We start from the raw sequence: 24,389 nt of genomic DNA on the forward strand, positions 1-24,389 counted from the left end.
ATGTGCCTCCTCTTGAATTTCACAGGTGAACTTACACTCCCACTGGTAACATCCCTTACCATTGCTAGTGAGTCTCCATACTTGAAAGAGGAGGGAATGTTTAATTTGAAAATGTCACTTACAAACACATCCAATCACTCTCATCTCCCGCACGATGGAAATCAAACATCAAGTAGACATCATAGTAAATTTATACTAAGAGCAGGGCATCTCACTATCTCTAAGCATAAACTTGACTACAAATCTCAATCACAGGAATGATGTTAAACTCCAAGCCATCAACGAAAACATCACGTTCCATTTGGGGGCACTTACTTTCATCCAACAAATACTTATTGAGTATTTACCCTGTTGTTGCTGTTGCTTAGTCGCTAAGTTGTGTCTAGCTCTTTGAGATCCCATGAACTGCAGCCCACCAGCTACTCATAATTTATATGATCATCTCTTTTCCAAATAAAGGAAAGAAAAAGGTATCAGAGGGCAGGCAGGCCATTTATGGCTCTGAGAGATACTACAAGCAAGTGGAATAACACCTCACAAGTCAAAGATCATTGATACTGTAATTTCAGCTCTCCAAGACATAGCTGTGAGTCAGAAGAAAAAAAAATTCACTAAAGGAGGTCATAAAATGCATATTCTGTTCACTTAATAAGAGCCACTAAACTCCATTTTAACATAATTCTAACAAGTTTACACTAGAAATCAAACTGGAAAATTTCAGGTGACTTATAAAAACATGACAGAACAGGAAGAAGGCAACCTTATACAACTTCAATAAATTCTGGTATCTACGCATAACAGCACAGTTTGTAATTGATGTTTAGAATGAGAACCGGGCATCAGCAAGATCTGAATATGCTTAGAAAACGCTGAGAAAACAGTACTACAGTGTGAAGTTTACCATTTAAAACAATTTTAATAAAATATTTAACTATAAATACAAACTTCTAATTCATCTAACAGGTTGTCCCCTAATAATACCACATAAATGAGAAAACACTTCAGGAAAGTCAACAGCTATTTCATGGATGGTTCCCATAACAAAGTTATATTCTTTCTTAACCACAGTGCTTGTTTCCTAATTTATAAAAATATGTTATTAAAAACAACAGTTTAATGTAAGCAAAGGCCTCAGATTTAAAAGAGTCATTCAAGGGTATTAGCATTTGAAAATTCCAATTATGAAGTTAATATTGTCAACCCTCACTGCAGAAAGGACTTATCAGTATAGTTAGTGTCGGCTGCTTACTCGTGTCTCACTGCTTGCAAGCCCATGGACTGTATGTAGGCTGCCAGGTTCCTCTGTCCATGAATTCTCCAAGGGTAACCATTTCCTTCTCCAGGGGACGTTCCCAATCCAGTAATCAAACCCAGGTCTCCTGCACCGTAGGCAGAGTCTTTACTGTCTGAGCTACAAGGGAAGCCCCCAACTAGTATAACTGACAGTAAATCATAAATAAGTTGACTTCTACAAAACTGTGGAATGAAACATGTAACAGGTGACAGAAACTAGCTGAAAGTACAATCACTTCTCCATGAGAAGGATTTTCTTCTGCCTAGTTCAAACCAAAAGAATCCGTCCCCAAAGTAAGTGTTGTAAACCTGAAGCTAGAGACAGAGTTGATCCCAAGGCACCTTAATCTCCAATATGAACACCAGGGTTAAGGCCTAGATTTTTGCTTTTTGTTTTTTGGGTTTGTGTTGTTGTTGTTGTTGTTGTTGTTGTTTGTAACAAAGATCAGGGCTGCATGATCTTAGCAAGAAAAAATAGTTCCAAACCATACGGAAGACTATATTCACTGAAAAGTGAGACTTCCTGAAATCACTATCTCTAACAGATCTACAACTATAAAAATATCATGTTCAGAATTAATGTTACTGTCAAGATATTCTGGTATACAATCAAACCAACAAATTACTAGAGTAACTCAATATAGCCAATTTAAATTTTGGGAACTGATTATAGTGGAACTCTCCTACATTACTGGTGGAAATACAAAATGCTTTAGAAAAGAGTCTGACAGTTTGCCATGAAGTTAAACATACACTTGCCATCTGTGTGTGTTAGTTGCTCAGTCGTGTCCAACTCTTTGAGACCCCATGGACTGTAGCTTGCCAGGCTCCTCGGTCCATGGGATTTTCCAGGCAAGAATACTGGAGTGGATTGCCACTTCCTTCTCCAGGGGGTCTTCCCAACCAAGGGATTGAACCCAGGTCTCCCACACTGCAGGCAGACTCTTTACCGTCTGAGCCACCAGGAAAGCCATACCTGCCATATGACCTAACAATTCCCCTAGAAACCTACCCAAAAGAAATGAAAACTTAGATTCACACACAAAAACAAAACCACATACAAAGTTTTGTAGCAGCTGTATCCATGATCACAAAAACTAGTAACAAGTACTTCAACTGGTGAATGGATAAATATGCTGAAGTATATCCGTATGATGGATTATTGCCTAGCAGCAAATAGAAACGACTGATACACACTACAACATGGATGAAACTCAAATGCATTCTGCACTGTGGAAGAACAAAGATTTAAAAGGCTACACACCACATGAGTCCATTTACATGGTATTAAAGGTACAGGAAGAGAGCAGTGGTTGTCAGGGTTAGAGTGGGAGAAGGGCTTAAGTACAAAGGGGGCAGCACGAGAGAATATTCTAGTGTGATGAAACTTTTCTAATTTGATTGTGATGGGGAGTGAAGTTTGCTGTGTGAACTTAGAGAGAAAAACTTTAATATAAAAAATATCTTAAAACAAAATCATAATTAACTGAAATGCTCAAAAAAATAGAATATTTCCTTTAAATTTTCTAGCTAGCCCATGAATGCTTTTCATTTCAAAAATCTCTCTATAATGTATCTTTCTACTTTTAAGCCTGAGTCAGTCAGTCAGAGGGGTGTGTTTACCACTTTATTTAAACTAGGCCCAATTTACTTGTTTGAAGTTTGTCTTATACAACTGTGATGATTCAAACTAAACTGGTCTGGGATGAGTATGGTGCCTCAGGAGGGATTTAATTAATGAAGGTTCTTCCATGTTAAAATTCTCCCTACCAAAAAAAAAAAATTCTCCCTAATAGAAGAAATGATTAATTTATTCAACAAAGAAGTAATCATTAGAGGCCTATTACATACCAAACACAGGAAATACAAATGGCAGATAAAACCATCACAATCCCTGACATCACACAGCTTAAACAAACCATAACACAACGTTGAATCTGTCCTCCAGGAGAATCACAGTGCTTTCAGAGGACACAGCAAGTGCCCGTGACCAAGCACGCTACGTGTGCTTAGTCCCTTGGTCGGGTCTGACTCTTTGCAACCCCGTGGACTGTAGCCGCCAGGCTCCTCCGTCCATGGGACGGGACTGCCCAGGCAGGAATACTAGAGTGGGTTGCCATTTCCTTCTCCGGGGGAGCTTCCCAACCCAGGGATTGAACCTGCATCTCCCGCACTGCAGGCAGATTCTTCACCACTGAGCCACCTGGAAGAGGATCTACACCTTAAAGTATCCGCTGCTAAGTCACTTTAGTCGTGTCTGACTCTGTGCGACCCCATGGACTGCAGCCACCCAGGTTCCTCCATCCATGGGATTTTGCAGGCAAGAGTGAGTACTGGAGTGGGTTGCCATTGCCTTCTCCTAAGGTGTCTAGCATCATAGTAAACACAGAAATACATGTACCACAGTGCTCACCACACCATTACCCTTGAGTATCTAAGGGTGGAAAGAAAGCAAAGATTACATACACAAAACGCTATCCATGCACAAGCAGTACAATACTCACTCCCCTACAAAAAGGTCCTCTTTAGGGAAACAGAATGTGCACATTTACTTCTGTCCCCTCTTCAGCACACAAATTTCTGTATTTTTCTGATACAGAATACCGTAAGTATGAACTTCTCTGCCTAAGGAATATTATTTTAAAGGGAAGGGGGCAGGGAAGTAATCAAGAAAAAAAGAAACAGGATGGGGGGCGGGGAGGCGAAGAAGCCAGAGTAGGTATAAAGATTTTTGCAGTGAACTCTTAAAAACAAATTAAGGAAGTTTAAGGAAACTAAAACAGAGGCACTGCAACCACACCCCTTCTACTTTCTGTTATGAAAAAGGAAGCCAAGATATGAAAAAGAGAGGGGTGCTTGCAGGTGTTGTGGCATGAAATTACCATGAGTTACAGAGGTAAACTGACTTAATGCCAAGGACCAAAGAGAGTGTGATGAACGCTCAGCTATGCTGAAGCTACCCGAAACACTGTCCACCTCAAGCATCTTAATTACACGATGCTTCTGGGACCACAATGGGCCCCAGAAGACTCGGTTGTCAAAAAACCAGAAAAGCTTTCAACAACTGCTAAAGAAATAAACCTAGATTACAATAAAGTGCCTCTTGGTATCCACATACTTACAACTGTAAAAAATAAGAGACGTTTACCAGGATCTTACTCAAACTCCATCTCAGAGGAGTAAGATACTGAGTAGTTTCTATCCTAAACAAACGACAGAAGCAAATCAATGCCGTTTCACCGTTCCTTTTCCAAAGTTCTTGCAGCCAATCATTCTGGAACTCAGAATTTCAGGGCATTTTTGACAGGTGATACAGCGTGTAAATACTATGCACTTTGAAATACCCACAGAGAAAGCAGAATGGCACAGAGAAGTCTCAGACGGCACTGTGATTAGGCACTTACTATTTCTGCAGTGAAACCCACATTCACGTGAAATAAAGACAGTTAACAAGATTTGGGAAGAAAACCAATTTGTGTCATATATACCAAGAAAAATTTTTTTCAGGGCATTTGGGATGTCAAAACTAGTGATAAGAAACTGTGGTCCTGTTGAAGAGTACCCATTAATCCGTTACTAATTATATGTGCAAGATGTAACTGGTAACCTCTTTATCACGGCTTTTCTTGTAGTATATTGATGAACTCAAAATAATTCTAAAAGTCTCCCAATGGTTCACACGTATCTCCTCTACACTCCGCTGCGCTGAGCTTAGACACTCAGTCGTGTTCTAGTCTTTGCAACTCCACGAACCATAGCCCACCAGGCTCTTCTGTCACGGGATTCTCCAGGCAGGAATTCTGGAGTGGGTTACCATGCTGTCCTCCAGGGGATCTTCCCGACCCAGGGATCCAACTAGGGTCTCCTGCATTGCAGGCAGATTTTTTACCAGCTGAGCTCCCAAGGAAGCCCCCTACACTGTACCCACTCTTAAATTTCTCTACCACAAATTCTCCTATCAGGGCAGTTTACAAATATCTAACCCTTGACATTGATAGATGAAATGCCACATCCAAATTTGCCACTATGAAAAACATGTTCATTGAATGGAATTTAATGTATTGAACTCATAAAATGGCTTGCTCTCATTCTGTCATAAGAAAAAATGCTAAAAAAAAATTAAAAAAAAAATAAAAAAAAATAAAAAATTTAAAAAAAAATTTAAAAAAAATAAAATAAAAAAAAATAAAAAATAAATAAAATAAAATAAAAAAAAAAAAAGAAAAATGCTATAACCAGGAAGAGTGTTCCTGACCTAGGGAGGAGCAGTAAATGAGTCACCTTGGAACCTGATTTGCCATAAATGACAAGATACAATAACCATAAAACCCTAGTATCATAGTGTACTTACAGGTATACATTTACCGACTACATCTGATATAAATAATATACTACATGAAGAATATACTATAACTGAAGTACTAAACTATCTCCACCAAGGGCAAAAACAGAAACAATGGTAAAAAAGAGTAAAGCGGAAGCACAATTACACTAAAAAACCATTAAGGCTCCTTCCATCCTTATGTTCCATGAAAAGTAAAACTCAACAATATTGCAAATATGATAAAAATACCCCGAAACTAATCAAATTTTGATGAGTAACATTCTTACACTAACTTTAAAGACAGGGCTGCTTTTATCACTTAGGTTTCTTAAGATTTCAAGAAGAATAAGGACACTACACGTAATGACCAAGGGTTCAATCCAAAAAGAAGATGTAACAAGTATAAATATATATGCACCCAACATAGGCTTCCCAAATGGCTTAGTGAGTAAAGAACCCACCTGCCAGTGCAGGAGATGCAGGAGATTAGGGTTTGATCCCTGGTCAGGAAGATTCCTGGCGGAGGGCATGGGAACTCACTCCAGTACTCCTGCCTGGATAATCGAATGGACAGAGGAGCCTGGCAAGCTACAGTCAACAGGGTAGCAAAGTGCTGGACACGACTGAACACGTATGCACATATGCACCCAACAGAGAAGTGAAGTGAAGTGAAGTCGCTCAGTCGTGTCCGACTCCTTGCGACCCCGTGGACTGTAGCCCACCAGGCTCCCCCGTCCCTGGGATTCTCCAGGCAAGAACACTGGAGTGGGTTGCCATTTCCTTCTCCAGGGGATCGAACACAGGTCTCCCACATTGCAGGCAGACGCTTTAACCTCTGAGCCACCAGGGAAGCCCACCCGACAAAGGAGCAGCTCAACATGTAAGGCAAATACTAACCACAACAACGGGAGAGACTGACAGTAACACAGTAACAGTGGGCGATTTAATACCCCACTTTCATCAATGGACAGATCACCCAGACAAAAAATTAGTAAGGAAACACACTTACATGACACTTTAGACGAGTTGGACTTAACTGATACTTAAAGAGCATTTCATCCCAAAGCAGCAGACTACACATTCTTCCCAAGTACACATGGAACATTCTCCGGGACTGGCCACATGCTACACCACAAGGTGAGCTTTGGTATACTTAAGAAAACTGAAACAGCAAGCATCTTTTCTGATCACAATGCTATTAGATTAGAAATAAACTACAACAACCACAAACAAACTCTAAAACACACTAACACGTGGTGGCTGAACAACATGCTACTAAACAACCAATGGGTCACTGAAAAAATAAAAAAGGAAATTGAAAGAAAAATACCTAGAGACAAATGAAAATTAAAGTACAATGGTCCAAAACCTATGGGATGCAGCAAAAGCTGCTCTAAAAGGAAAGTTATACAGCGATACAATGTTACTTCAAGAAACAAGAGAAATCTCAAATAAACAACCTAACCTTACACCTAAAAAAACTAAAGAAAACAACAAAACCTATAGTAGAAGGAAAGAAATTTAAACAATCAGAGCAGAAATAAACGAAATAAGAGACAAAACAACTGCAAAGATAATGAAACTAAAAGCTGGTCCTCTGAAATCATGAACAAAATTGATAAACCTTTAGCCAGACTCATCAAGGAAAAAAGGGAGAGGACTCAAATCAATAAAATTAGAAATGAAAATGGATAAGTTAAACTGATTCCACAGAAATACCAAAGATCCTAAGAGACTACCATGAGCAACTCTATAACCCATAAGGGATTAGTCTCCAAAATCCACAAACATCTCCAACATCTAACAGCACTGAAACCAACAACCCACTCAAAAAATGGACAGAAGACGTATGTAAACATTTCTACAAAGAAGACATACAGATGGCCATCAGGCACATGAAAATACGTTCAACACCACTAATTATTAGAGAAATGTAAATCAAAACTACAATGAGGTATCACCTCACATCAGCCAGAATGGCTATCATCAAAAAACCAACCGACAATAAATGCCGGAGAGGATGTGGGAAGAGAAGGGAAGCCTCCTACACTGTTGTGGGAATGTAAATCGGTACAGTCACTATGGAGAACAGAATGGAGGTTCCTCAGAAAACTAAAAACAGAGCTATCGTATGACCCTGCAATTCCACTCATGGGCATATACCTGGAGAAAAACATGATTCAAAAAGATACATGCACCTCAATGTTCACTCCAGCATTGCTTACAATAGCCAGGCCATGGAAGCAACCTTAATGTCCACTGACAGAGGGCTGGATAAAGCTGTGCTATGTGTATCCAGTGGAATAGTACTCAGCCACTAAAAAGAATGAAGTGATGCCATTTGCAGCCACATGGATAGTCTCACAGAGTGCCATACTGAGCGCAGTAAGACAGAAAAGGAGAAGCATCCTAGGACAGCCCTTGCATGTGGAATCTAAAAAGAAATGATACAAATGAACTTACTTACAAAACAGAAACACAGACTTAGAGAAGGAGCTTATGGGTTGCCAGTGGGGAGGATGAGAGGAAGGGATAGTTATGGAGCTTGGGATGGACATGTATACACTGCCATATTTAAAATGGATAACCAACGAGGTCCTACTTACTGTATAGCACATGGAACTCTGCTCAACGTTACCTGGTGGCCTGGACGGGAGGGGAGTTTGGGGGAGAAAGGATACAGGTAGATGTATGGCCGAGTCCCTCTGCTGTTCACCTGAAACTATCACAGCACTGTTAATCAGCTATACCCCAATACAAAATAAAAAGTTAAAAAAAAAAAAAGATTTCTAGTGAAATTTGAATTGGTGCCTTAATTTACTCTGATAAATTTCCTTTAACAAATTTTCCAAATGTCAAAACTCCACTAATTGGGGTGCTATACTATTCAAAAGATGCTAATGAACAAGCAATACAGTAGCCTCACTAAGGATTCTGAGTGTGAAACCCTGAAGAGGACTCACTTCATTAACCTGTTCCTCTTGCATATATATTCTATGCATTTCTTTCTTGTCTTTACACCTCCATCCCTGATTAAAAAGACAATCTGAAAATAAAAGGAAGTCATTTTTTCAAAAAGAGCTAAGAGTACATCAAAAATGAAACCAGTCATTTTTAACCCTGAAGCACACTGGAATCACCTGTAGTAATCCTAAAATAGATCAATGCCCTGGCCCCATCCCCAGATTCAAGAGCATGGGTAGAATCCCAATATCTGTCGTTTTTTGAAACTCCACAGAAAATGTTAATGTGAAGTCAGGGCTGAGAACCACTGGAACAAGCTGCCTTCTCCACAACCTCTTTCTCTCATCTACTCGTAAGTATTAGCACTCCCAGCCCTATAGCAAGGACTGAAAGCACCATCTTTAAAATTGCCCAATTTTGTTCTCTTCTTCATTCTGTCACAGAAAAAAAAGATTATTAATTTTCAGTTGGGAGATTTTTTAAAAAGTGAATATAGTAAAATTTATTTTAACTTATTTGATGTTCTCATTCCCAGTGCTCAGAATTTTATTGTTCAGTCAGCCTTCAAAAAACAACTTTCATTAGTAGAGTATTTAGATTAGCAAAATATAAACACACAACACGTATTTCAGTAATCAACTTTCAACAGACTATCAGAGAATACTCAAAAAAATAAGTTTCAAGGGCTGATTACATTGATATTTTAACCACTCTAATATTTTCAGAATCTTAAATATATTAAGAAATACTAGCAATAATATGCCCTGACATTCATATGACAGAAAATGAATTCAGTAAATAGTCTACCATTTAAAAAAAATAAAAACTGGCATTACATGATTCCACATCTTTAATATTTACACTTTGGAAGGTGCAGGGGGGAATGTTAATAGTTTTCACATCCCTGGAAGAAAAGAATATAAAATAATGTTTTATAAAAATATGCATCTACAAATACCAGTTTCTTTTTCAAGTTTCACCTCCAAAACAATGCTAGGTTATTTTTACATGCCAAACTAGGATTTTATGAAAAGGCTTTATAGCCATACATATTGTGAAATATCAGGCATTTTCTCTCCCTGTAACATTACCTACTATATTCGCCTGAAAGTATTCATTGCAATAAGTATTTCACAGAAACAGAAAATAAACATGACACAGACTGGGTGTAAGGGGAAAAATAAATTTTCACTTCCCTTTTTATTAAAGGAAATTCTGACTGTAACTTTGACTCCAATATATCATACTCTGATACCCTGCCAAGTATACCACCTGAAATCGAAGACCAAACAAGTTTAAAATAGATAACACAATTAATAATTACAAAAATTCAGAAGTCTACTACTTTTATAGTATGTTCTTGTATCATATGGTCTCATACAGCTAATTTCAACTTAAAATTTTAAGAAACATAATTTTAACAAGCCCCGTTTTTTAAAATAAAGGCTATTACAACATAACAGTGCATTCAGTGCACACTCTATTCAAGGTAATTTACAATGAAAGTGGACTATGGTAAATTCTAGGTTGGAGAAAACATCCCATCCCCAAATTTCATTTTCTTCCCTCAAATAAAAAAACTCAGCATTTTTTTCTGATGGTCAAATAATGCACAATCATAGCTGAAAATCCAAACGATACAGAGAAGTATAAAAAGTGTAAAAATAAAAATCATCCCAAATCTATCTATAAAAGTCATTAACGTAACTATCCTTCCAGGGGATGGATGGATTTACTCTGTATGTTTACAACAACACTGTAGGGATTAGAATTATAATAATTAATGTATACTAATTATGTATTTATACATACATGTATTTCCATATATGTCCCCATAAACACACACACACACAATTTCTTTCTTTTACACACACAATAAAGAAATCTTTAAGATAACTTTCTTGAAACTAAAAGTACAAGAACTGTTCCAAGCACTCAGTCTGCTCTGCCTTTCCATTTCAGCAGGCCAGGTTTGAGGTTACTTTGTGTGTGTGTGGGGGCGGGGGGCGGGGGGCAGCGGGGGGGGGGGGGGCGGTTACTTTGTGTGTGGTGGACAGGGGGGAGGGGAAATGCAAGTGTGCTGTTTTTGTGGACTGCTTGAGAGAAGATTAAAAGATTTGTCTGTTTGCTTGTTTTATTTAAACACATATGCACACAGACACACACATACACTTCAATTCTGTCTAAAATTTTCCAAACCCTGAGAACTTTAAAGGTACTTGGCTGACTGCTTTACATAACTAGCCCATGGTCCTAAGCAAAACTGCAAAATATACAAATTTTTTCACAGCCTCTCCCTTTTTGGTCAGAAAGAGCATCAACCTATCAACCTATCAATGAGGACAGGAGGGTTCTATTAACCAGGTACATGACAAGCATTTCAACCTTCCACAACTCAGTTCTAAAAGTCTGTGATTCTCCTCTGGCCCTACAATTTTCGGGGGGGGGGGGGTGGCCAGGGTAGCTGTGGTCAAGATAATATAACACCCATCTTTCCCTCCTACCTCAATGAGATTCATTGACTCAAAATGAACCAACCGTTTCTGACTGATAAGTTCCCATTTCCTCAAGGCATCTTACTCTCCTCCAGGTGTCACAAAGAAATCTGATGAGATCAAAGACGTTGGGCAAGTTTTGTCCAGGAAGGAAGGCAACAACACACCAAAAAATTTAAATAAGTTTAGAGGTACAAGTTTTTAGTTTAAAGTTAAAATAGCCGTATGAAAGTTAAAATAGCTTTTTTCCATGAAAAAAGTAATAACTGATTTTATTGAATCGAAAGTTAGTCAGTAAGAAACTAGCAGTGTTTTCAGCTCCTAAAACATTCATACCTGAGCATATTTAAGACAGTCACATAGAAACAGCTTTCTAATCTTTCATCCGTTACATTTGCACAACACTTTAAAGTTCAAAGTGCATTTGTATGCATTATTTATTTTCATCCTTTAAACAAGCAGATGTGGTGGTCACTATTGATTGCCTCTGTAACATCCATTTCCCCCATATTCTTCCTTCCCATAGTTTTTTAAAACATCCTCCCTCCACCATGTAACTCAGGGAAATGTGGCCCCATCCCCAACTGCAGGGGAGAAACTCACTACAGTAACCCTGTTCCCTGTATCACAACTGGTTTAGAAGTGTATGTGATCCAATTCTGGTCAATAAAACATGAAGAGGGACTTCCCTGGCGGTATGGTGGATAAGAATCTGCCTGCCAACGCAGGGGACAGCGGTTCTATCCACAGTGCAGGAATATCCCACATCCCACGGAGCAACTAAGACAGCCAGTGCGCCACAGCTACTGAGCCTGTGCTTTAGAGCCTGGGAGCTGCAACTGCTGAAGCCCACACACTTAGACCCGGTGCTCAGCCCAAGAGAAGCCATAGCAATGAGAAGCTCATGCACCGCAACAAAGAGTAGCCCCTACTCACCTCAACTAGAGAAAGCCCATGCAGAGCAACAAAGACCCAACACAGCCAAAAGAAACAAAAATTTAAGGAAAAAAAAAAAAAAAAAACAGGAAGGGGAAAGTTTGCAGGTAGGCTTGTGCAAAAGACGTCCTGGTCAACGCACCAGGATCCTGCTACCAGCAGCAGGAAGAACCCCATACACAGGGGAAAGCAGAGACAAGTCAATTACACAGGAGCTAGCCAACACTGACAAACTGGCCCTGCCTTCACACTTCAGTGTTCCATTTCAGAAGCTACTGCATTTCTGGTGCTGTAATGTGTGACACCAAGATAAACAGTATACCCCATCTACCTTTCCTTCTCCAACTTGGACCTTCTTCTCCTACACCTGCATGCCTTCCTTTCCACTTGGGCTGAGCTAGACAGGAAAGGCGAGTAGTTACCATAAGCTGTTAGACGAGCACGCTTTGCACCAAGTTCAACAGCTCCTGGTATACATCAAGGGGATGGCATTTCCCCTTCCAAAGGACAATTTCCTCTACCAACTCACTCCTGCAGTCCCCACTCAGGGTGAGGAGACGGTGGAATTACAAATGGCTCTATCCATCCCTGACACTGTGTATCAGCTGAAAGGGAACACAGAAAATCAGATGAGGGACTGTATCAGAAAACAAGTGGACACCATGTGAGTTGATTATTGAACAATTCATCCTAAAATATGAATGACTGTATGCTCAGGAAGACCAGTATTTCTCTCTTTTTTAAAAGAGGATGCTGTTAAGTAAATCTCTGTGAGTATAAAAGAGGTGTTTCAGAAGTAGATACCTCTTTAATATACTATTGTTAACCAACAGTTCATAGTGAGTTTAAAAAAGGGGAATCATAAAAAATCTACATACTTTAAACAGTTTAATGCCACCAACACTAAAACAATCACAAAACAGTCTTTTAATGCAGGTTGCCAAGGCCTTTCCTTCAAGCATAAGTCTACAGACTGTAGTCCTATTTATTTTCTTGCAAAAACCACACCCATAGTATATCACCTGTGATTTCTAGCTTCTGTCTCTTAAACATGGAAAGACATCTCACAACACTTAAAAGCAATTTTACTGAAGAATCTTACTGTGAAATCTAAGATCTTTAGGGTTTTTTCCCCTAATCATTTAAGTTATTTCACCTAAAAGTATTTTAACTATAATTGACTTCAACTACTCTATTACTCAACTGCTTTTCAAAGCAGCCACTGGGTCTCAAGAAAAACATCTTTTTACCTTCATAGTTCACTGAATAATGTTTCATTAAACTATGTAATTACAACAAGACATACAACCGCCATTAACTCTTATTCTCATCAGTTACTGTATACCTTGTATACCTACCAAGAATCATTTGTCTTTGTAACAATTTGTTGGGTACAAAGACAAATGATTCTTGGTAGGTATACAAGGTATACAGTAACTGATGGGAATAAAAGTTCAAGAAACTAGAGGGTAGTCGACTGCCTTTTAATGTAGCCTGGACATCAAACAGTAAATGAATGAAGAGTACAACAATCTTTTGAGTGGGTTAAAGAGAGGTGAGTTCAGAGATTCTCCTGTAATAGGCTATCCCTAATAGTCTTTGCTGATTCTATGCACCAATCAACCCTCTGACAATTCATATACATCAGCAACTTCTATGTTTAAGACAAGACTTGCACAGTGCCTACTATGTGCCAGGCATCACATCCTGGCACTTCATACGAGTTTTCTCAATCCTGATGAAAAATATAATGGCAGAGAAACTCTATCCCCACTCTTTTCAGCTAACGAAAGCAGTTCAGCACCTAATCGGCTAAATATATGTAATAAATTTGAATACAGTTAAAAGTCTGACAACTGACAAGAAAAAAAAAATCAGAAACTTGTGTTTAAGAAAGAGGGCATCTATCATGAGATTTTTACCTAATTACAGTAAAAGCTGTAAAAAAAAAAAAAAACGTGGATATGGTATAGTCATTGGATATAACAGATAGATTTTCATCAAATTAAATTATAACTATGTGATATGTCATTAGTAAAGAAAATGATCAAAATGTGTCTTATCTACCAAATACACAAAAACTTCATGCTCAGAACTAAGATGACTGGCAGGGATAAGAAGAAGAGAATATAAGCAGTCACTTAATATGGTTAAAGAACAAATCACTATGCATCTTCCTTACATCCCATAATAGAAACCCAAATATTCACAGTTCCTAAATCTCAACTTTCAGAAGGGAGCTGGAAAGATCATGGCTAACAGCAGTCTCCACTGTCTCTAAAACTTACCCATCTCCACGTTTCTGTCTCATTCCATGTTTCCTGACTAGTTCAGAGGCTCTCCAAAGTCACTTTACATTAATAGATAATACACACTTGATTTCTACATATTAATAATCCCATGTATGGTTCTTTCCTATAGATTGTCACAAAAATGATACTCTGCAATAGCTTAAGTTACTAGAACCATATCTTCTGCTCCTAGAGACTCTGCGATTAGAGAACTACAGATATCCCCAAACCACCATTTCCAAAGAAATTACATCTTAGAAAAACAACACCCAATCACATACTAAAAACACTAATCAATACTGCTAAGTGCCAACTGCATAAGAGAACACAAAAAGGAAGATGATGAAAGATTAGGGAAGATATCACTGGTCTAACACTGCAAAGCCAGGAAAAAAAAAAAAAAAAGATTTAAATATGCCCTCTGCTACTCCCAAGATATACCTTAAACAGGATGCGTAAACTCTAGAAGACCCGTTTCCTACTGTCGAAAGCAAGCGTTATACCACCTAACTCATAGAGCTGTCTTATAACAGTATCATTTAAGGTCCACAGACAAAGTGGGCATTTAATAAATTGTAACAGGTACTGTTATTATTGGGAGATTTGAGATACAAATTCAGTTATTAAGTAAGTCCTTGTTGAACACTAAGAAGGGAACAGTTAATAAGAACTATCAAGACTAGATGATTAAACACCAGTGTCGTAAGGGTAATATTTTTAAGGCACTCCTTTGATAATGATTAAATTGGGGGTTAAATTTTTTTAGAGTTGTTGATACTTAAGATGACTAAAAACCTTGTACATATTTATCTAGAACTGTGGAATTTTCTCATGTTGTCATCTTACTATTACAGTCAATTCTCATCCTATGTAGATTCCTCACATTTCACTTCATCCATAGCAAATCTCACCTTAAAATGTATTAACAATAATATAACTATCCTAAGACCTGTATTTTGTTGCTTATTATTTTCACATTCCCTCTATTTAGTCTGTTATATTCTTTTAGAAAGCTCCTGGAAACTAAACAACCACTTGTTCCAGTCTGAAAAAATATGAAGCAAAAACCCATGCCAGAATGATGATCTATTATCAGCATGAAGGGGATTACAGAGGGGACCCAGAGAAGAAATGCAAAGATTCCCATTTCTTTCCAAGTCACATGTTTAAACATCTAGATTTACTTCATATAACCAACTGCCAGATTACCACACACTCATATCCAAAAGCAAGTAAAGAAGTATGACAAAGCCATGTATAAACTGTTTCATATAGGCTTCTGGCTCTCCTCTATTAGCATGAAGGATAACAAATTGACTCTTCTGTTATACTTTGTTTCCTTTAAACTTACTAGCCTTATTTTCATAGGTACTCCCTATCACCTTAGAGTCTATATCCTAGGATCTTCATATGGTGAACTGATTCATTTTTAAATACAAGGCATTCTAGATGTCCATGGACTGATCACCACCTAATTTTATAGCTTCATTTCCCATAAAGACCTCCTGGCACAGAGCCTTACCTCCAGTTCAACAGGCCCCACCATAGCAAACCAACATGTCCGTGCTCAACTGCTCCCTTCAACTACAAAAATACTGCGGCTACACACACAGAACCATTTTGACCATTAAAATATTTTAAGGCCTAAAAGGAGTATTACCAGCTTTAAACTCGTTTGTAATTCCCAGTCAAAAATTAGTCTCTCTGTCTCACACACACACACACCATCACCACCACCCCCACACTTCCGTACATCTCTAATAAGCCCCACAGGAGTCCTGTGTTGCAATTATTCTGTGCCTGTCTGCTTTTCCCTTAAAGGTAACTAACTGGATCTAATTCCTCTTCATGTGTCTACCCACTCTTTCATCCTCAACACACAGTAAAAGTCCCTTGCACAAAGTAAAGTTTCAGTTTGAACTAAACTATTCCTTTGTTTGAATCCTAGTTCATTTGAAGGAATAAATGCACTTCATGTGCTGAAGATTTTGTTACTAGTTAATGCTTGCAAATCTAACAATGAAAATGTCAATAATTATATAATTCATTAATTTTTAGGTTAACTACCTCTTGGCCAATGAGCACACTAAATCATCAGTTAAAAAGAAAATCATTTTCCAAGATTCCCCCAAAAGTCTCATATACATCAACATTAAACTTTCTGTTCCCCATTCTAAGAACTACTGAGGTATATACCTGAGGCATATCCAGAAAAGGAAACTCCCTGAATACTAAAGTGTCTATACACTCCGCTCTGAATCTATACCAAAGCTATGCAATTTATTTTATTACATCTTTCTTCCAATTCCCATAAATATGATTTTCATGTTTTGTACAAACTATATGGTTAATGTAAATAAAATATGAAGATAATTTATCTTAGCTCAGAATATAGTTAGAGCAAAAGTTTGGGAATAATTATAAAATACACTATCTCTCCACTTCCCTCCCCCCAAAAAGTTACGAAGAATGTCACAAACCAGATCTGATTTTTGGTGGGAAATGTTTTCTTAAACTGGCCTCACATCTTGCAACTTTTATGATACTTTTCTTTCACAATTTGCTTATTTATAGGGAAAGCAAATATTCTTCAAAAACATACACATGGCTTTACTAGTTAGATATTTTTAATTTTAAAAAGTATTCTAATCAGATATAGCTTAACCTCTTTCACTATCTGTGTGGGCCAATGTCATTCCTATCACAAGAAGTAACTGCAAACGTAAAAGAAATTAAGTACTGACTTTTTCTTAACTTACGAAAAATCAGTAGTTTTTAATTGTTCAATTAAAGTCGATGTTCTAAAACCAAAGGTTAAAAAAGGGTCACTTGCTGACCAGCCTAGGCACTCATTACAATAGAGTTAAAACTAACTCGCACAATGGCAGCAACAGTAGCCATCTCCCACACACACTCTCTTCCACCCATTTACTTTTCCTCCTTCCCTGTAAGAAGTGGAACCATCCTAACACAGGCCTAACTACCCCACCCCAGAAGCAAACACACATCTCCATCACCACCCCGCAGAAAAGAAACGTGGGGGGCTGTGGACCAAGAGAGCCGACGCTTCTGTGTGTCACTTCCCCTAGCAAGTGGGATAAACAAACAAACCAGCACCCCAACAGTAACCATCAGAGTAATTTTGTTCCAGCAACTAATGCCTTGGGTAAGTTTTGAGCAAAGTCAAAAGCTCCAACAAATAGGTAAATCCCTGCCCCCCTCCCAAACCTGGAAACAAATACCCTATCGGGAAGTTTCTCCCTGAAATGAATGCTAGCCCCTGATCCCTCCCTCCAGCCGACCGATAGCTCCCACCCTCTTGCCTAAAATGCCTACTCCGAAGGGAATTGTCTGGACAAAATCGAGGAGCGCTGGGGGGCTGCACTCCCGACCTCCCCACAAAAGCCCCTGCCTTTTCCCGTCTCGCCCACCTCCCCGCGGTCCCCACTCGCGCCGCACGACTCGGGCAACTTCTGCGGCCAGCCCGGCCCGCCGCCCGCGGCCCCTTCCCTGCCCAGCGAGCCCGCGGCGCCCTCGCCCCCCGGCCGCGGCCCCCTCCAGCCCCGCGCCTCCGCGCCCCCGCCCGGGTCCTCTTCGCCCACCCCTTCCCGAGGCCCCGGCTGGCGGCGCCGCCCCCGCCGCACCCTACCCCACCCCACTCAGCCCGGGACCCCAGCCCGCCCAGCCCCACCCGGGCAGGAGGGAGCCGCGGCCGCGCCGAGGCTGCCGGCGGGCCGGGGCCGCCCAGCCAGGCGCCAACGCCGAGGGGGCTTTACCTCAGAGGCGCGGCCGCCAGCGGCGGGTCGGTCCCGGGCGCGGGCGGCGCCCCCCGGTCCGTCAGTCAGTGGCGGCGGGGGCAGCGGCGGCGGCACATTGCACCCGCCGGCGGCCGGAGGAGGAAAGAGAGCCACGCAGGGAGGGAGCGAGCGAGGTAGAGGGGGAAGGAGCGAGCGAGGGAGGTAACGCAGCTCGGCTCGGACTCGGTCCCCTCACTACTGTCGGTGCGTCCTACCGCCGCCTGTGGCCGGAGAGTCGCCGCCCGGGCCCCTGCTGTCGCCACCGATGCAGCCGGCAATGAATGCACAGCGGCGCCTCCTCGCTTATCCGGAGGTCAAACATCCTTCTGCCTCGGGCATCCGGATCGGCGCCGGACCCGGAAGTGAACGCTTGGGGAAAAAAAAATAAAAAAGGGAAGCGTCTCTCCAGCGGCGGCCGCCCCTAGAGCTGCCCGCATCAGCGAAAAGAGCCGAGTACAGCCGAAGGTTACACCGACTTGCTCAGATTGGTCGGTTTGCCGACCGGAAGAAAAGCAGCTTGCTCATTGGCTGGAAAGGCCTATAAAAGTCAAGCCACGCCTCCCTCCCCACCTCCGCACCCGTGGTGCGTGTAGAGATCGTGGAGTAATTGTGGCTACGCGTCTGTTTCCCTGGGTGAGGCCTTGGGAGAAGAGGTTTGGCTAGATCTCTGGCGAGAACTGGAAGAAAATCGCTCATGGTTTAGAGGAGGAATGAAAAGTCCCCCTCTGCTTGAATGAGCAGAGAGCCTAAGGGCGCCATTGTGCCAAGTCAGGTTGCCGAGGCTTTGCTGGGTGTGAGGAGCACACCCCTCCAGGTGCCAAAGAATTTGAAAGCCTGGGCTCAGGGAATGACATCACTGGATTGACGTTTTCCCCCACTTTTTTGTAACTCCAGTGCTGTATCAAGGATTCAGACGCTTAGAAATATAAATTGTGGCTCACGTTTGCATTCCATTTGCTGTCTACAGAGAAGTCATTTGTGAGCTCAAGTAATCCTCTCAACTACACAGTGTGGTAACTGTTATAATTACTGTTATCTGTGTAATATTATCTATCTAGCCAATCTGAAGTTCCTGGAAACCAAGCATCACTCAAATTCATCAAATTGAAACCGATTCTAACTCTGTTCTCCATCCAGTCTACTCTGCCCAAACAGGGAAGGCAGATTACATTCTTTTTCTTATGGTTGGTTATCTGGGATGAAAATACGTTACTATAGGAGACCTCTGTGGAAATCCACCATGAAGGCATTGTAGAGGACTCTGAAACTGTCATTTCTTGGAAACTGTCTAAAGTCCTTTCAAAAGTCAGACATAAAGGTGTGCATGAAGAAAAGTCACACTTATTTTTATATTTTCAGTGTACTTGCTGCATCAAGGAAACCTTGAGTCAGTCTCTCTCACAAACACACACACCACAAAAAATACTTGAAAGGCTTCAATTAAACAAATGCACTTTAAAATGATTGAGAATTTATCTCATTTCCCTTTCTACTTTAGCAGGCTGCCAATAGAATCGATGTGTAACGTTCAGAGGGGTTGTTAGTATGGAAAGATGCCGTTTTTGGTTTTGTAGTACAACAGTACCTCTTTTTCACCTCTTTACTCTCATGCTTTCCCAGACTAGAGGCTATGAAGTGACTGGTATCACCTGTCATAAAGGAACAGTGGTAGTAAGGACTGCTTCTGTGTTTACCACACTACCATCATCCTTATAGAGACTCAAAAGCAACTACAGTTTGTGCATCCTCAGGCTTGGGAATAATATGCCTAAAATAACACATCTCCACAGTTCTGATATATTCCAGGACCAGATACTGGACAAGAAACAGAATTAAGCATATTTCACTAAATGGAGAAGAAATGTCTGCATTTCGGGAACTGTAAATATTGTCATCAGCGATTAACAAACCATTTTATACTCTGCACCTCAAAAACCTCAGTTTAGATCAAGAACACCTCTACATCAAAGTCTGATAAATGTTTAAGAAATACAAGCATTTAATTAGATCAAGTCACATTTTTAAATTATATCTGGATTGGAATAAATGTTTATGTTTTTAAACACTTCAGTAAAGACTGTTTTTGTTAAAATTTGACCTAGAAGCTCCTATAGATTAAAATTGGCTGGTAACCTAAGTAAGAAGTCAATAATGTTTTCTTACAATTCTATTAACTTCTAAGAAAAAATTGGCAATACAAAAATAACTTATGTTAAAGAGAGAATAATCAAATTACAGGCATCTTAACCAAAACTCTTTGTTCTGTAGCATGATGTCTCAACATAAGCAGATCATCATTTTTATCTGCTACGTTATCTATAGTTAATTTCACCACGTTTCCTAGCATTTGCTACTCATTAGGTGTTTATATTATTACTAATATTTTTCATGTTTCCCAAAGCAGTGTCACATTTTTTATCACCCAGAACTTTATTTTGTTGAATTTATATCTCTGTGGTGGTGGTGATCCGACTCTTGTGACCACATGGAATGTCGCCTGCCAGGCTCCTCTGTCCCTGGGATTTCCCAGGCAAGAATAGTGGAGTGGGTTGCCATTTCCTTTTCCAGGGGATCTTCCTGACCCAAGAATTGAACCTACATCTCCTGCACTGTAGGCAGTCTCTTGCATTGTAAGTAGACTCTACTGCTGAGCCCTTATGTCTCTATAGATATAAGCAAATATTCATCCCATCATTTGGGCATGCAACAACTGTTATTATGAAAAACAGGATAAAAGCAGATTTATCCACACATTTTAGAACAAGGCAGGAGGTTACTTCAAAATGACTTCACTCTAAGACTATCATGAATTCCTTAGGAAAAAACAATTTATCAAGTGGGAATTTGAGAAGGGAAGAGAAAGCAAAATTTCTGGGTGCCTTTAATAGTATAAATATTCCAATATCTCCCTTACATCTTTTGAGTCTTTATTTCTGTTACTGTATCTCTTCTCACCTCTTTTCACACTCAATGGCACCCCGCTCCAGTACTCTTGCCTGGAAAATCCCGTGGACGGAGGAGCCTGGTAGGCTGCAGTCCATGGGGTTGCTAAGAGTCAGGCACGACTGAGCGACTTCACTTTGGCTTTTCACTTTCATGCATTGGAGAAGGAAATGGCAACCCACTCCAGTATTCTTGCCTGGAGAATCCCAGGGACAGAGGAGCCTAGTGGGCTGCCATCTATGGGGTCGCACAGAGTTGGACACGACTGAAGCGACTTAGCAGCGGCAGCAGCAGTGTTACCTAACCATGCCAATTTACACACACAGACACACACATACAACCAGAGAGTTTAGGAATAAGGCCTTCAATCAGAATTTCAAAAGCCGGAAAGCTATTCCATTTCCTTTTTTGTCTCTTAAAATCGCAGAAAAAATGGCCAGCTTTACTTTCCACAAAATTACCTACTTTTCTTTCTCTCAAGCAAAAAACTTGTAGGATATGATTTTTAAAAAAAAGCATTTGTCAAAAGAGAAATTTAAAAAATACAAGTTCCCAGGATATCATTAAAGATTATAAGCACTAACATATAGATCTGTGTTATAATCATTTTCTCCTCTGCCCCTCATACATGCTATTAAAATATTATCCCAAGCCAAACTTGTTTTGCACATATTGGTCAAGAAATACCCTAAAAATATAAATGAGCACCGAAGACTCATTAATCTACACTCTACTTTGGTGTAGTGTATCAACTGTGTAAGGCTTCCCTGGTAGCTCAGCTGGTAAAGAATCCACTTGCAGAGACCTGGGTTCAATCCTTGGGTTGGGAAGATCCCCTGGAGAAGGGAAAGGCTACCTACTCCAGTATCCTTGAGGTTGAAAAGAGTCAGACACAACTGAGCGACTTTCACTCACACACTCACTCACTCATCAACTATGTGGCCAACCTGGCTGAGTTACATACAGGCAGATATTTTCCAACTAACAATGTAACAAGCAACGTTTGCACAAACTCTGATGTATATGATTCTTTCTGTTGATTCTGACAATAGCTTATGAAGTAATATAGCAGATATTATTTTTTGCCCTCTTGGGAAAGAAGAAGGATGGTCTCAAAAGATAAACTGATTTGCCCAAGATGTACAAGTGATAAACTGTTAAATATAAACTACAAAATGCGATTAAAAGCTTTACCAGAACTTTTCAAAATAAAAATAGAGGAAACATTCATTTATGTGGAGGACAGGTGTAATTAAGAAAAAATGAATGGAACTTCCCTGGTGGTCCAGTGGTTAAGAATCCACCTGCCAATGAAGGGGACAGGGGTTTGATCCCTGGTCTAAGTTCCATGCCATGGGACAGCTAAGCCCATGTACCACAACTGCTGAAACTCACAAACTGCAACTACTATAACTGGTGTGCCCTAGAGTCTGTTCTCTGCAATAGAAGCCACTGCAATGAGAAGCCCTCGCAAAACAACGAGAGACTAGCCCCTGCTCGTCACAGCTAGAGAAAGCCCGCACACAGCAACGCAGACCCAGCACAGCCATTAATAAATAAATGTAATTTTAAAACATGAAAAAGTAAATAGTCTTATTACTGGAAGTTATGTGATAAATAACTGCTAAATGTACAGCATAATTAAAGTAATACTTCTGTATGTTATATATGAAAGTTGTAAAGAGAGTAAATCCTAAGAGTTCTCATCTAAAGGGGAAAATTTTTTTCTTTTATTTTGTATCTATATGAGATGATGTTCACTAAACTTAGTGTGGTAATTATTTCCTGATGTATATGTGAACCGAATTATTGTGTTGTACTCCTTAATCTTACGCAGTGCTCTACATCAATTATATATCAATAAAACTAGAAGGAGAAAAAAATTTAAGGTATGTGGCCTCAAAAAACATTTATTTTCTTAAAAATTTTTTAAAAAAGAGGGAAAGAAACATTAAAATATGGTCAAGTAGAAGCAGGAAGAACGCAAAATGAGACACTAGCAATAGCCAGAGCCTGGGAGCATAGATGCATGTTCTACTCAGAATAGAAAAATAAGCTCTTCTCCAGTCAAGCCTGAAGTAGGGGCAGCACGGGAAGGATTCTGGGAGAAAACCAGTCACAGACAGCAGCTAGGTCAGGTTTGGGGAAAGCTGTCACTTAGCAACCTTTCATTCAGATTGTTACACGAGTAAAGTCAGAAAGGGTCAAGGCACCGGTTTACACAGCCCAAGAAAATTATTTTAAGTATTCTGTAGTTGGCAAAAATGAAAATAGAAGAATCAAAGAACGCTTCTGAGAGGTTTTATTGTATTTTATAGTCATAATCTTCAGTATTGTATTTTATAATCACATCTTTCAGATTCCTTGTCTTAGCTCAGGCTGATGTAAAAATATCATAGACTGAGTGGCTTACACGACAGAAATTTTTCTCACGGTTCTGAAAGCTGGAAGTCTGGCCACCAGGGTGTGAGAATGGTCGATCCGTGGGCTTTCTTCCTGGCTTTCCGATGGCTAGCTGCCTTGTCATCATGAACACATAGGACCTTTTCTCGATGCATGCAATCTGTCACTCTTCCTCTTTTTAAAGGGGCGCCAATCCCATCATGAGAGACCCACCCTCGTGACCTCATATAAACCTAACTATATACAAAAGGTCTCATCTAGAAATGCTACCGCATTGGGGGTTACAGTGTCAACATTCCCTTCTCCAGGGGATCTTCCTGACACAGGGATCAAAGGCAGGTCTCTTGCATTGCAGGCAGATTCTTTACTGTTTGAACCACCAGGGAAGTCCAAGTGTGCTTGCCTAGAAACTCCTATGGACAGAGGAGCCTGGTGGGCTACAGTCCATGGGATCACAAGGAGTTGGACATGACTGAATCAACTTAGCATGCAAACACGCACAGGGTGTCAATATATGAATTTGGGGAGGAGGGCGGGGCGGGGGGACACAATTCAATCTGTAGCACTCTTGAAAGGAATACTTTCTATATATAGTGTATCATCTATAAGTGAAAGAGAATCTAAAGGTTAGACAGGATGTAAATAAGAAAAAACAATTTGTAAACAACATAACATTAAAACCTCACAGATGAAAGAATGCATTTGTAAGAGAAAGTACTTCAGTAAATAAAGACAGGAGTACAAACACCCTGAAAAGTGCTAAAAGTATCTTGCCAAAAAGAGAAGTTAAATCCCTAGGCAGGCAATTTCATTTTTGTTTTTGCCATTAACAGACCTGAATTTTGGCAGCTTTTAAACAAGTTTGTCTATTCAAAGGATGCTGTTTTGTGATAAATGGAAGAATTAACTAAAGCTATGTTTGTTTGTTTGTAATAGTCTCAAT

At 40.0% G+C, this 24,389-nt stretch overlaps 1 protein-coding gene across 17 annotated transcripts in view; it reads right to left on the reverse strand.

Moving 5' to 3' along the window:
* Positions 1-18,464, reverse strand: part of CSNK1G3 (casein kinase 1 gamma 3) — a 122,632-nt gene extending 104,168 nt beyond the window's left edge. For 10 of the 17 annotated variants that reach the window (XM_060415667.1, XM_012178214.5, XM_060415659.1 and 7 more), the window contains exon 1: positions 18,080-18,464. The gene's annotated coding sequence lies outside the window, so the exon portion shown is untranslated. Of the gene's footprint in view, positions 1-1,249; positions 17,820-17,905; positions 17,932-18,079 lie in introns of those variants that run through there. The other 7 variants (XM_060415668.1, XM_060415663.1, XM_060415665.1 and 4 more) reach the window with 2 other exon arrangements.
* Positions 18,465-24,389: the final 5,925 nt, after the last annotated feature.

This window comes from Ovis aries, chromosome 5 (assembly GCF_016772045.2).
Source record: "Ovis aries strain OAR_USU_Benz2616 breed Rambouillet chromosome 5, ARS-UI_Ramb_v3.0, whole genome shotgun sequence".
In the NCBI taxonomy this organism is placed as follows: domain Eukaryota; kingdom Metazoa; phylum Chordata; class Mammalia; order Artiodactyla; family Bovidae; genus Ovis; species Ovis aries.